This window comes from Cheilinus undulatus, linkage group 19, assembly GCF_018320785.1.
Source record: "Cheilinus undulatus linkage group 19, ASM1832078v1, whole genome shotgun sequence".
In the NCBI taxonomy this organism is placed as follows: domain Eukaryota; kingdom Metazoa; phylum Chordata; class Actinopteri; order Labriformes; family Labridae; genus Cheilinus; species Cheilinus undulatus.
In genome coordinates, this window is record NC_054883.1 from 9,761,739 (window position 1) to 9,774,056 (window position 12,318).

Genomic DNA, 12,318 nt, shown 5'->3' on the forward strand with positions numbered 1-12,318 from the left:
TGTTTTACTGAAAACTATTTTATTCTGTAATATTTGTTGTTTTTGTGTGAGAAAACCCCTCATAACTGATCAGTGTTTACGCAGCGTCCAGTGTAGGCTTTGCAATTAATTAATCACAATTGATTACACATATTGATTATTTGAGAAATATTTCTTTACTGATAGATTTAAAGGTAATAGTAACAAAACAATCAGAAAGGACATGCTTCTGAATGGCAAAGTTTTGATGCTTTTCATTGCTTATTACTCCTCCTACTTTAGACTAATGTACAATTTTGTGTTAGAGCCCATATATAGCAATTCCATCTACATCTGTTAAAAGCAAAACATTTTTCAAAGTTCAAGTGAGTTTAATACTTGAGAAATGTAGTTAACCTTTTTAAAATTTCTAAAATTAATTTAAAATAATTTTCTTGTTACACTGAAAGTGTGCACATATAACAAATGACAAACAAAAGTTGTCTAAAATTCAACATTTTTGGATCATTAATCTTCCGGTTTTAAATAAATGAAACATGAGTAGGAGCTACAGCAGTGGTACCCCTTTCTCCTTACCCCACTCCCTACTTATTTCTAGGGAAAGCTAAGCTCCCCTATCCTTGCAAAGCAGATGGATACACCCGTTTCCTTGTTTTTCACTGGCAAATCCGTCTTGTTAAGCTCCCATCTGAACCGTTTTGGCCCAGTTAGAAAGTCACAGGACCAATCAGTGATGAGGGGCAGAACTTTCAGGCACAGCAGAGTCGTGACGTAAACAAGCAGCAGCAAGAGCTGGTGCAGTTATGGAGGAAGAGATTAGCATGGATGCTGCTAAAGTGCCAGTTTTAGCAGAACTTTACGACATTTCTTTGTTAAAAGAAGAACAAAGAACAGCAGTGAGTTGTTTTCTTCTCAGTACTTACATGTCTATAGTCGCCATGTTTCGCGTTGTTCCTCAGTAGTGGCGCACGCGCAGCTCGATAGCGGAGACGTCACGTGTTTTGTTGCTCTGATTGGCCCATGTAGATGTGACTGTGAAACACATCCATCTGGCATGTCAGGTTAAAGCCCCCCAGGACAAACTTTGAAAAACTAAACTTCAATTGGAATAACTTTCATTTACAAAATCCCAACATAATAGGCCTACGTACACTTGCTCTTTCCAAAAGATCTAAGTACCATCAATTATAACGACATCACACTGGGCCACTCTGAGAAATTTAAAAATAAAACCTTCTAAAACTTTGCAAATTTACAAGAGAAAAAACACATTTATTTTAACTTTAAAAGTCACAAATTTCCACAAACCAAAACTTAACATTTTTGAGATTATCAAGTCTAGAATACACCATTGCATTGAGGAAAATCGTACTGGATGGCTGCACAAGTCCTGCAGTTGAGCACCTTATCAAGTACTAGTTCTTACTGGTACTGAACAATAAGGAAATACTAGTGATGTTAGCCCAGAATCGTCACATTATCATTATTATCTGGACTTAAGAGAGAAGATTCTGTAAACTGGGTTATCCAACTTGTTTTCAGTTTGGTTTCTTGTACATTTTTGAGTTTACAATATTGTAAATGTTACAACTTAAAAAAATGGAAATTCTGAAGTTTAAAATGCCAAGTTTACATTTTCTTAACACTAAAATTCTGAGTATTTCCTCATAAATTTACAATTATTTTCATTCAGACATACTGAGTTTGGTTTCTTGTAAAAATAAGACTTTATAATCTCAAAAATGTAGAGTTTTTCCTTCAAATATATACATATATTTTTCCTAAAAAATTAATGGACCCCTTTTATTTATAATCTTTTAGGGTGCCCTAATTCTCTGTCATACGTTATGTCATGGTTTTAAAGCATATATGCACCTCTAATTTTGACAGCGTCAGAGCAGACAGGGCCTTCACTCCCTTGAAATTTATGGCGCCCCCCAGGATGCCAGTATTTTAGTGGTTATGTCTGTTCTTCATGACCTGAAGTCCTTGTTCTTGAAGCAGGTGGCCAGGGTTCAAATCTGGCCTAAGGCTTCTTTCACACATGTCACTCCCTATACTCTCTCTCCCCAGTTTCTGACTTTATCCACTGGCCCATTAAAAATCTTTTTAAAATTACATGAGTATAAATTTTTTTTTTTATGTAGCAAACTCTTAAGGAATTGATTTACCAGAAACCTTAAAAAAACAATAATTTTTGCATTTCCTTTCAAAAGACACTTACATATTTGTTGTCCGTCAGTACTGAAAGGACATTCTAGTCACATTTTTTAAAATCACCGACAAAAGATGAAAGGTCAAAAAGTTGATAAATGAAGTCTTCATTTGAAAAGGCCCTTCATCTGCAGCCTGTATCTGCAGCCGTACCCCACCAGGGGGCAGTAGACACCTTTAATTTAGACCGTGACTGGGAACATCAGCCCTCCAAACATAATTGGCTTTGCAAGCCACCCTGAGCTTAATATCTTTTAACAGGCGTGAACCAGTGTTGAAAACCATTAAGAGTAAGCAGTCGGCCAGAGGAAATATGTTTTTAAAAAAAGAGGTAAAAAAAAATGGAGTGATGAATATTAACCAAAGCCAGACCACACATTTATTCTAATTACTGCTTTGGAATAAACAAATGAGACTGAGGAAGATGGGAAGAGATGTGGTGTGTAATTTTTTTCCCTGCTTCATTTTATGAGGTGTTTAATTCTTCAGATGCTTTTCACTGCGAGTCTTGCTCCCTGACCTTGTGTTTTTTAACACCCGTTTAGAGACGCCGCAGACATGACATCATCACTTTGAATCATTTTCCCCCTTTCTTGTGGAATCACGTCCACAGACACAGAGCATTATCTCCGGATGAGTCCACAATGCACTGTTAATGCTCAGTGGCACCGCGTTCTTATCAGCTCAACAGCTATTGAAGTGTCATCTTTGAGACATACGGGACGCTTCTTTTTTTTTTTTTTTTTAGCCCAGACAGGGTTATGAGACCATTGTACTGTAACCTAAATTGAAGAGATGAAGGGGGGAAAAAACGGGGAGGAACATCAATGGAATCGATTTACAATCCTCTTTATCTTGCATCAGAGACGCAGGTTGAAATCACACAATCTCTGCTCACTGCACAACACCAATGTCATTCTGATCAATAGGAGTCGACCCTTGTACAAAAGGGCTTGGGTTGTCTGAATGTGTTCCCAGTAGTATAGTATGTTGTCTGGTATTAAATTTTCACCACAATACACCTTTTCAAAGCAAGGTCCTGTCACACAAGTGCAAATGACTTTTATACAAAAGCAGCCAAAGCTAGAAAACTTCAGTATTCACTGTGTGCAGCCAGAGTAGCTACAGCTGAAGTATGTTTCATATCAAGGCCAAATGTCCCTATTATATGACTCTGCCTAATGTGCTCAGAATTTTAAACAGTCATATTATACTTAATTTCTGCCAATGTTTTGGCAAACAGTGTGCAGGAGTCTGCCTGCATGTTTGCATGCATTCAGTTTTCCCATTTACATTTCCATGTGAATTATTTTTTCATAAAGTCTCCAACCTTTTAACAGTCTTAATAATCTAAATAATGGGCATTGTATTATTTTAAAACACCATATTGTATTATCAAAGTGCTGAAAATTTTACAAACTTTCCTTGTCATTTGTTATGATACACAGTTCACTACCTAGTGTGTTAATTTGATGTACATTTATGAAGATTAAACAGCAATCATTGACTGATTAAAAGCTATGCAGCTGGTATTTTTAGACTTGACTGTTTGCTTTCATAAGAATAAGAAGTAAATAATAATTAAACTTCATATTTTTCCACTATATTATGAGTTTTAAAAGCACAGTATGTGAAATTCCACCAGCAGGGGGCTCAACCAAGATAATAACACATAATGATGAGTCCAGACCAGCTCTGTCCATCTCCACTGTTTACTCCTTGTTTTGAAATGAGGACTCTGCTCAATAAAAATGGCACCTCATAAAGTGTATGTACTAAACAGAAAACAAACGTTTTGTTTTCATTCACAAATTTCTCATAATAAAGGAGAAATGCAATAAAAAAGGCACTTCCGGCTTGCGCTGGAAGCGGTCCAAGAATGTGCACATGCACTAGAAGCAACGCTAGAGTGCTTGCACATCCTGGGACAACTTTCAGCATGAAACTGGAAGTGCCTTTTTTAGGTGCAATACTCCCTCGTTATGAGAAATTTATGAATGAAAAAATGTTGTTATTCTGCAAGACACATCTGATTTTAAACAATTAAGAATTTCCCTGAAAATTTTAGGGAACATTGGAGTAACTAGAAAAATACATGATAGGAATCACTTTTTAACTGAAAATAGATATTTCAGTGCAGAATATCTACATACTGTATCTTTAAATGTAAAATAAAGGCAATCTATAAATTTATTAGCATTAGCTGTAACCAAGTCTAATAGTTTAATCGTCTTTAAAAGCAAAGGTGTCAAATAATTATCCTATATGAATGTAGCTGTCTATTCTTGGCTACAATATTTTGAGAGATTTCAAGTTACCAAGTGTGTTTATTTACAAATGAAATACTTCCTTAAAGAAATATCAATGGGACATATGCTAGTAAGATGTACTACAAGACAAGTCTGTTTAGCTCCGAATTTTCTAGCCTTTACAGAAAAAAGGAATTAGTTAAAGAAGATTAAATTTCACATTTATTATCAGGTGTATATCAGTCAACATAGTAAGCATGTTGACTGATAAGCCTACAGTCAATAGCAGTGGCCAAGGTGAGCAGTGGCTTTGTTGTCAAAGCCAAACTTAGCTAGAGCTAGCCTCAATATTTTAATGATTATTTAGTATTCATAACAAAACAGTCACCTTGTGAGAAACCATAAGACGTTGCCATTTCCCTCGGAAAATATCAAGGAATGTGTTGTTCCCCAGTCTTTTTGGCATTGTGAGCCCAAATGTTTTTTCATCTTTCTTCAATACTCTTTCTTGCTTAAAAAACACACACACACACAAAAAAGAAAAAAAAAACACCTGAAATTTGCTACCAAATTAAAGCTTTTTATTCTAAGAATCTTCCTCACTTGAGATGTAGTTAGTCTAGTTTCAGATAAGGTTGTAAAACAGTGCTAGCTAGCTTAACAAAAACACTGACAGTGCGAATACTTAAATGCTAATGCTGAAGTTTATCTTATGTTTTAAGAACCACTGACTTTGAAGGATTCCTGTTCTTTCAAACTTATCTAGTGGAGCCAGCTTAGCAAGTTCCAAATGGCATACTAAATACTAATTAAAGTTTATTTCCATTGAGAAGAGTACTGAAAAGTACCCTCAGAATTGTCCAACATTGAGTGTGGAATGATGGACACTGCACGTCCAGGTAACACCATGTTGGCGATGCAGCAGATAATGTACCGTCAGCATGCAAGAGCTAGCTAATGTTAGCATGCGCTAGCTAACATTATCATCCGCTAGCTAGTGATTGTTTAGCAACAGCAACACAGGTCATTAAGGAAAAAGGTAGTAAAGGCTAAATAAGTTATGTCTGCTCTTAAAAAAGAAGTAGCAGAAGGAAACAGAGGCAGTTATCCATCGCCACTTCCTGTAAGTGCTAAGTGGTAGTGTGTGGTTTGGGTAAATGCCAACCTGTTGTGATGAAGTGCTCTGTGCTTTAAGTGTTCTATGATATAGTGTACTAACAGAAGTATGCAGTTAGAGTTATGCCATAAGTTTTTGCGTTAGCTTAAAAAAAGCTAGTGTCGGTTGAAAAAATCTGTGGGCAAGATTTGCAAACAAAAAAACAAACAAAAAAACAACAAACCATGAACAACAAACAAAAAAAAAGTGACTGGCAAAAGTGTATTTTTCTGATATGCGTGATAGCAAGGAGCATAGCACTAATGCTAAACAGCCAATGCTAAATATTTTCTGTTAACAGTCAGAATATCTAATCAATGGCCTTATACGGATACTTGTTTAAAAACATTTTCAACAAGGCTATCTCACTGCAGTTTAGCATTAGCATTAGCTTACACAAGCTAATCAGTTAATAAAATATGCTAGCTATGGTTTAGCATGGCTAGAGAGGAGATTCCTGATTTTTTATTTTTTTTTTTTTGGGGGGGGGGACCTGAAATATGTTTTGAAATGCCTTTGAATTAGGAGTGTTTATTATTGTATCCTGCTTTGGTGGCTACATGCATGGCAAGCTTAGCAATAGGTAGCGGATATTAATTGAAGTTTCTTTTAGACTGCAAGGTAGATGAAGCGTTATGTACCTTAATATTTCCGTTTCCTGTCAGTATTTATCCCTTTTAGCTGTATACTTCAGAAAGAATCATGTCAGAGTGTAACACTTGATGTACCACGTTAAACTACTCTAACCTGCAGTCGATTGACCTTGTGACCCTGTGTAGGGAGGTGGATACTCTCATAGCCCAGACAAGCCAAGTAAGATGATGCATTGTGACATTTGCATTAGCTCCATTGACAGGAGTCGTCAGTCAGGCAGAATCAGTGACCGTGAACTGACATTATGTCACTCAGGTGCTACTGAAACCACAATGGTCCTACTTTTCCTCCCGAGCAAACACGTTCTCTCTGACAGACAATCGACAAAAACTATTGTTGTTCTTCCTCTTATTCTGCTCGGCCTGTTCCTTGACATCCTTGCTAGATTGTACTTTCGAGAAAAAAATTGCAGGTACACCTGCACACTAACATGCCATGTGAAAACAAGAGTGCTTTTATTGAACTGTTCAGTGTGAGTCCATGTCTGTGCAGGATCATTTTGAAGAAACCTGCAGCAGGTTTTTACCCTGAACAAAATGATTTCCACCAGAGGCAAATAATTATTTTTATCATCTGAGAGGCTCACCAACTGTTGTGCAGTTAAGGCTTTATGAAATTATTGCAGTAGAGGTGGTTATAATGGTTTTATGCCAGTTGTCTAGGCCTTAAAGCTTCTGTTGGGAGATTTTAGCTGGTCATGAAACAAAGTGAAATGAATATTGATGTGTCCATATGAGCCACAAAAGCAAACAAGACCATCAGTGACTAGACTGATATTGTTGATTTTAAATTTCTGTAACTCCTGCAACTGGGTAGGTGGCCACATAAAGAAAAATATAAGGCTGACTGGTGCACCTCAAAATAACTTGCCTTCAGTTTATTAAAGTAGGTAAAAGCAATCTAATAAAGGTTAAGTCATGCTTAGCAATTTAATATGCTTAAAGGAAATAACAGCCTACCACACAGCTTGCCATTTATGGCTAATAAGGCAAAAAGCCAAACATTATTAAGGATTTCTGTGCTGCAGAGGTGGGGAGTTTTTGAGCCTGGGGATTATTACTGCTAACCTCAAAAAGCCAATGGATTGGCCAGATTCCATGTCCGTCACCGGCGGTTCCATTTTGCAAAAGCCTCAAGCTGATACGCTTGTTCCCAGCCAGAGAATGACCAGACCAATCAGTGCCAGCTGAGGAGAATGAAGCAGTAGCTTAAGGTGTTAATTATGACAACCAGTGAAGAGATTAGTCAGGCTGTAGTTTATCATTGATTGAATTTCTGTTTAAAAGAAGAGAAAAGAACCACTCTTATTGTTGGAATATATTTTTAGTGAACAAAGATAACAGGTGAGTTTATTCCCTGAGGCGGTATATGCCTACTACATTACATTATATTTTTTTTAATGGGTTCAGTCAATCAGCCCCTAAAGATGTTTTTAAAAGGTTCTACCCTCCAAAAAATCATATGGGCTGTTCCCTAGATGGATGTGAAAAATATCCCTTGTAGTGTACATATGTGAAACAGCCAGTCTGGTGTTTTGGGTTGTATTAGTGTGTTATGCTTTGTAAAAACAACCCCATAAAAAATCAGAGGGCAATTGTTATGCTATTTGCTACCTACGTTCTTCTGTTTTTCAATATTTAGGGCGTTATGAATTGAGCTATTGCTGTTAATTTTGCTGTCAGTCAGTGTACCATTTATGTTGTCCTTTGTGCTTGTTAACAAAAAATTACCACTCCAACAAATTTTTGTCAAAATGTTCGTTTACAGAATTAACACGACAGCCCCACCTAGTGTCAAAACTAAAAAGTACAATGCAGTCAAGCACGCCATGCTCTAATTTTAGAAATATTTTTTTTGTTGTTGTTGTTTCAGGATGAATAAGATAGTACCAAGGGCCACAGTCAATGCCACCTTTCTTGGTTTGGACAACCCTGGGCAGGGTCACAAAGCTAAAGCACCAGTGTTGTATTAACACTAAAAGTATTCAATCTCACAAAAGAAAAGTGTGTATGTGTCCCCTCTTTCTAAATATAGATTGCCACCTGGCAATGTGAGATGTCTCAAAGCAAAAATAGATTAATAAGACAAATACAGACTTAGAATATGCCCTGAACTCTCTCCAGTAATGTAGACTATCCCCCACTACAGTCAGGAAGTGACTGACTTAGTGGATAACTTCACTCATCGGGCAGAAGCGTTTAACATGAAAAAACAACGATAATTCACCGGATACATGTACAAGTGTATCTCGGCAGGGATCCCAGTACAGCATGCAACATCTAAACACATCTAAACACTGCACAAAGGCATGATGGGAAATCTCCATCCCACAGATTTGAAATGATGGAACTTAAGAGATCAATTGACTCTCTGCAGAGTTAGATTAACACTGAATGCATTAACGCTGTCCAATAACAATACTAGAGGCCATTTATTGAGAATTGAGTGACGTTTACTCTTTGAGTGTTAAAATCAACACTGAAATGTATGAAAGTCACTTTTATTCATATTTTTGATGACAAAGATTCATGATGAGTTAAAGAATCTGATTGTTCAAAAAGTGAAGGCACTAGTTTGGCCACCAGGGGGCCCAGAACTGAGACAGACCTGAAGTTTCTGACAGGAGCTTTAAGCAGCCTTTACTGGCAATAAATAAGTACTAAAATAAGCCATTTAAACTTAATGTTTGCTTATTGGCCATTACTTAACGTCAATTCAGTCCCCAAAAAACTTTAATTTAAATCCTGAAGCCTTCAATATTACAGACGTTTCTGGCCTAATTAGCAGGACAAATGACTGATAAGACCAGATGTCATCAGAATGTTTGTTTAGTTATATTGAAGCTAAAAACAAATATATACTAATTATCATATAAGAAATATTACAGTTAAAAGTATTTTATATAGTTTAATGCATTGAATCAATTAAATGTATGTGTGTTATATTTTTGTTTGAAAAGTAACACATTAAACTTTAAATGTATTCATATTTTCAGGCTCTGGTTTTAATCTTTGTGTCACATTTGGATTGACACATTTCATTTTGACTAATTAGGTCAAAATTGCTGCTAAATTATTCACACTCTCCTCCATTAACGGCTTTAAAATCAGTTGGTGGACAGAAGTAAAGGAAAGGGGAAAATCTGCATTTCAAAAAACACCAGATGAAACCACAAGACGTGTAGACAGGATCCAATCTAATAGGCTTTGAATATTTAGGAGCCCCCAACTCTACCCCAACCCCCTCTCTCTCTTTTTCTGTCACACAGAAAACAGACAGGAGGCCAACAGAAATATCTCGCTTGTTTGAAAGCTGTTGCGCTAATGGCACAGCGTTAATTAACCAAGGCATTTGCCTGAGATGGCGTGGTATCCTTAACAGGCACAGAAAAAAACGCAGCGTTTGGTGGTGGAACCTGCTCCTTCTGTGGACTAACAGATGAATTTGCATGACATTTAGCTTCCTCAGTGCCAGGATAATCAGCTGAGGGGTTGATTGAGAGGAATCTGAGCGCGGGAGCTCCTCTCTGACTTTTTCTTTAACAAAACAGCTCATTTTGATTCTGTAATTTGCTGTGGAGCACCTTTTTTTTCCCTTCAAGTGTGCCCATCACAGCCAGACAAAACATGGTATGTATGGAAATGAGTGCATCCCCCCCAAAGGAGACGGAGAGGATAGAGGTGTCACAGCCAATGAAGCCAACCTCATCCACTCTGAACCCATTTAACCAGCTGCAGTTAACCGCAGGTACCATATGGATCCTTTAAGGGCTGAAACCAGCGCTGATTTCCCCACAGCGACTGATTTTAGCATAAATGATCATCGCCACATTGATATATAACAAGCATACACCACATCGGTTAAGCCACGGGTAGTTAACTGTCATTGTTGTATGGATGGATGGCTGAGCTGCGTTCCAGAACAGTGACAACATACGCTGCTTTGTGCTGCGTTCAACGCTGCCAAGAATGACTGGAGGCATCTGTAGCTGCTCTGCATAGCTCAGATCCTCATCTGGTGCTTATGAATATCTATGAGAAGAATACCCAATGACTACGGGTGAGAAACCAGGCTAATGAAGACATTCTGCTGTGTTGATACTTTCATTTTCCCCCTATATGTTTAAATACAGGCTGTTAGTTTACAGCTATGAGACGTGTCCACATCATTAGGAGCACCATTGTTACGTCGTTCTTGTTGAAAAAATGCCTCTCCACTGGAATGAAATGTGATCACTGGAAGTACTATAATGTCTTGAGTTTTTCTATTCTCTGTGCTGATGGAATGCCGCCCCTCTCGGCTCGTCGGGAATGGGGCCATGTTTTGGGTATCTTTTTTTTTGCTTGGGTAGCTCCATCTGGTCCTGGCACTGCTGTGCTCTGCCCCTGCCCAGGAGTTCTGCATCCCAACTATGTGTTGGCAATTAGCAGAGATGTTGGCAAGGCGTCAGGCCGCAGTGTGACATTCTCCCTGGGCTTGTTGACTGGCAGTGTGTGTACATGGCTGTGTATACATGTGTCTGTACATATGTGTCAATGTGTAGTTATGGCTTCCTTTTGGTGTGTCGTCATGAAAGACCTGCCCTACTTACCATTCAGATTCCTCTCTGTCACTCTGTAATATTGTATTAAAAAAATTGTTTTTTTTTTCTTAAAAGTTGCAGCCAATCTCTGTAGGATCATTTATTTCTTCCATTTTTGTGAACGCAGCATCTCAAAATTCACAGATACAGTACTGGGTAGAAATTAAAAGCTCTAATAATAGGTGTGAATGTGACAAGTAAGCCACCTGAGGGCTCCACTTGGCAGGGAATAGGATTGACACAACCCCAATCATGCTCTGGATGTCTTTGCATATTACCAGGGGGCATGGGAAAATAAAATAAAGTCCACACCTTTAGGTCAAAGTAAGGAGTGGATGTAGCAAGTAAGCATGGCCTTGGGTACTGTTGGGGCATGTTTTAAGGCAGCTTCCAGCCCCTGGTCATCAGTTGAAGTCCCAAAAGCCCAAAAACTGTCAGTGGTCTCCAGGCATAGTACCAGAGATGAAAAGGCCAGGACAAAAGAGATGCTGTTGAGCTTGACCTTGGCCGCTGCACCACATACTGTGCATGTGTGAGGACATCCCCTCCTCCACACGTCAGACCCCGGGATGAACTCTTGGTGCTCTACATGCCTAAAAAGTATGCAGACAACTGTGTGTCCACTATGGCACAAGGATTATCTGAGTAAATTTTTAGGCTGGTCAAAAAGTGCAAGGTCCGAAGGCGTCCTGTTTATACCATATGAATGTGAAATGTCATAGACACTGAAATAGATTTTTTTTCTCAAACTTGACTCAAATATCCAATCCAACTCATGATCAGATTTTAGAGGTCATTGGTCAAAGGTCAAGGTCAGTAGTCCTAAAGTTATCCCTTGTTTGTAAACATATCTCAACACTTTGAGTGATACTCTTTACACTTCGCATAATGTTTACTCTGACTATTGGATGAAGTGATTAAATTTGGAGGTTTTGAGCAAGGTCACTGGGCCTCATGTTCACCCTGTGCTTGTGAATTCTGTATCTCAAGAATCCTTTTAGGGGTTCTTTACATTTTCCATAAATGTTTTTTGTAATTGGGGTTAGTTTATTTGACAAACATGGCATAATCAGTATAATGAACAGTCTGACAACGGCTTTACTTCATAAAAATTGCAAAAAATGCCCTCTTTTACTAAAGGATGAAATGGTTAAGGCAATATGTCTTTATGTTCATTTTATGTTCTGTGCCTTTAAGGATGATATCCATCTTATAGAGAAGTGTTTTTACGGGCTGAAGTTTATATATATATATATATATATATATATATATATATATATATATATATATATGAAGATGTTATAATTTTAAAAAGTTCATAGCCCACTGTGCTTCATCAATACCTTCCCCTACACCTAAGCTTTTGCATGTGATGCAGCAATATTAAATGTAAAATTGAAAAAATAAGCATATTTCTTCATAGTCTAAAAGCATTTTCAAAATATTTGTCTTTCCATTTCATGCAATGATTTGTGAAATTTTAA

At 37.6% G+C, this 12,318-nt stretch overlaps 1 protein-coding gene across 1 annotated transcript in view; it reads left to right on the plus strand.

The window, feature by feature from the left end:
• ptprn2 (protein tyrosine phosphatase receptor type N2) overlaps positions 1-12,318 on the plus strand; it is a 250,356-nt gene that overhangs the window by 49,401 nt on the left and 188,637 nt on the right. The gene's annotated exons all lie outside the window — the stretch shown is intronic.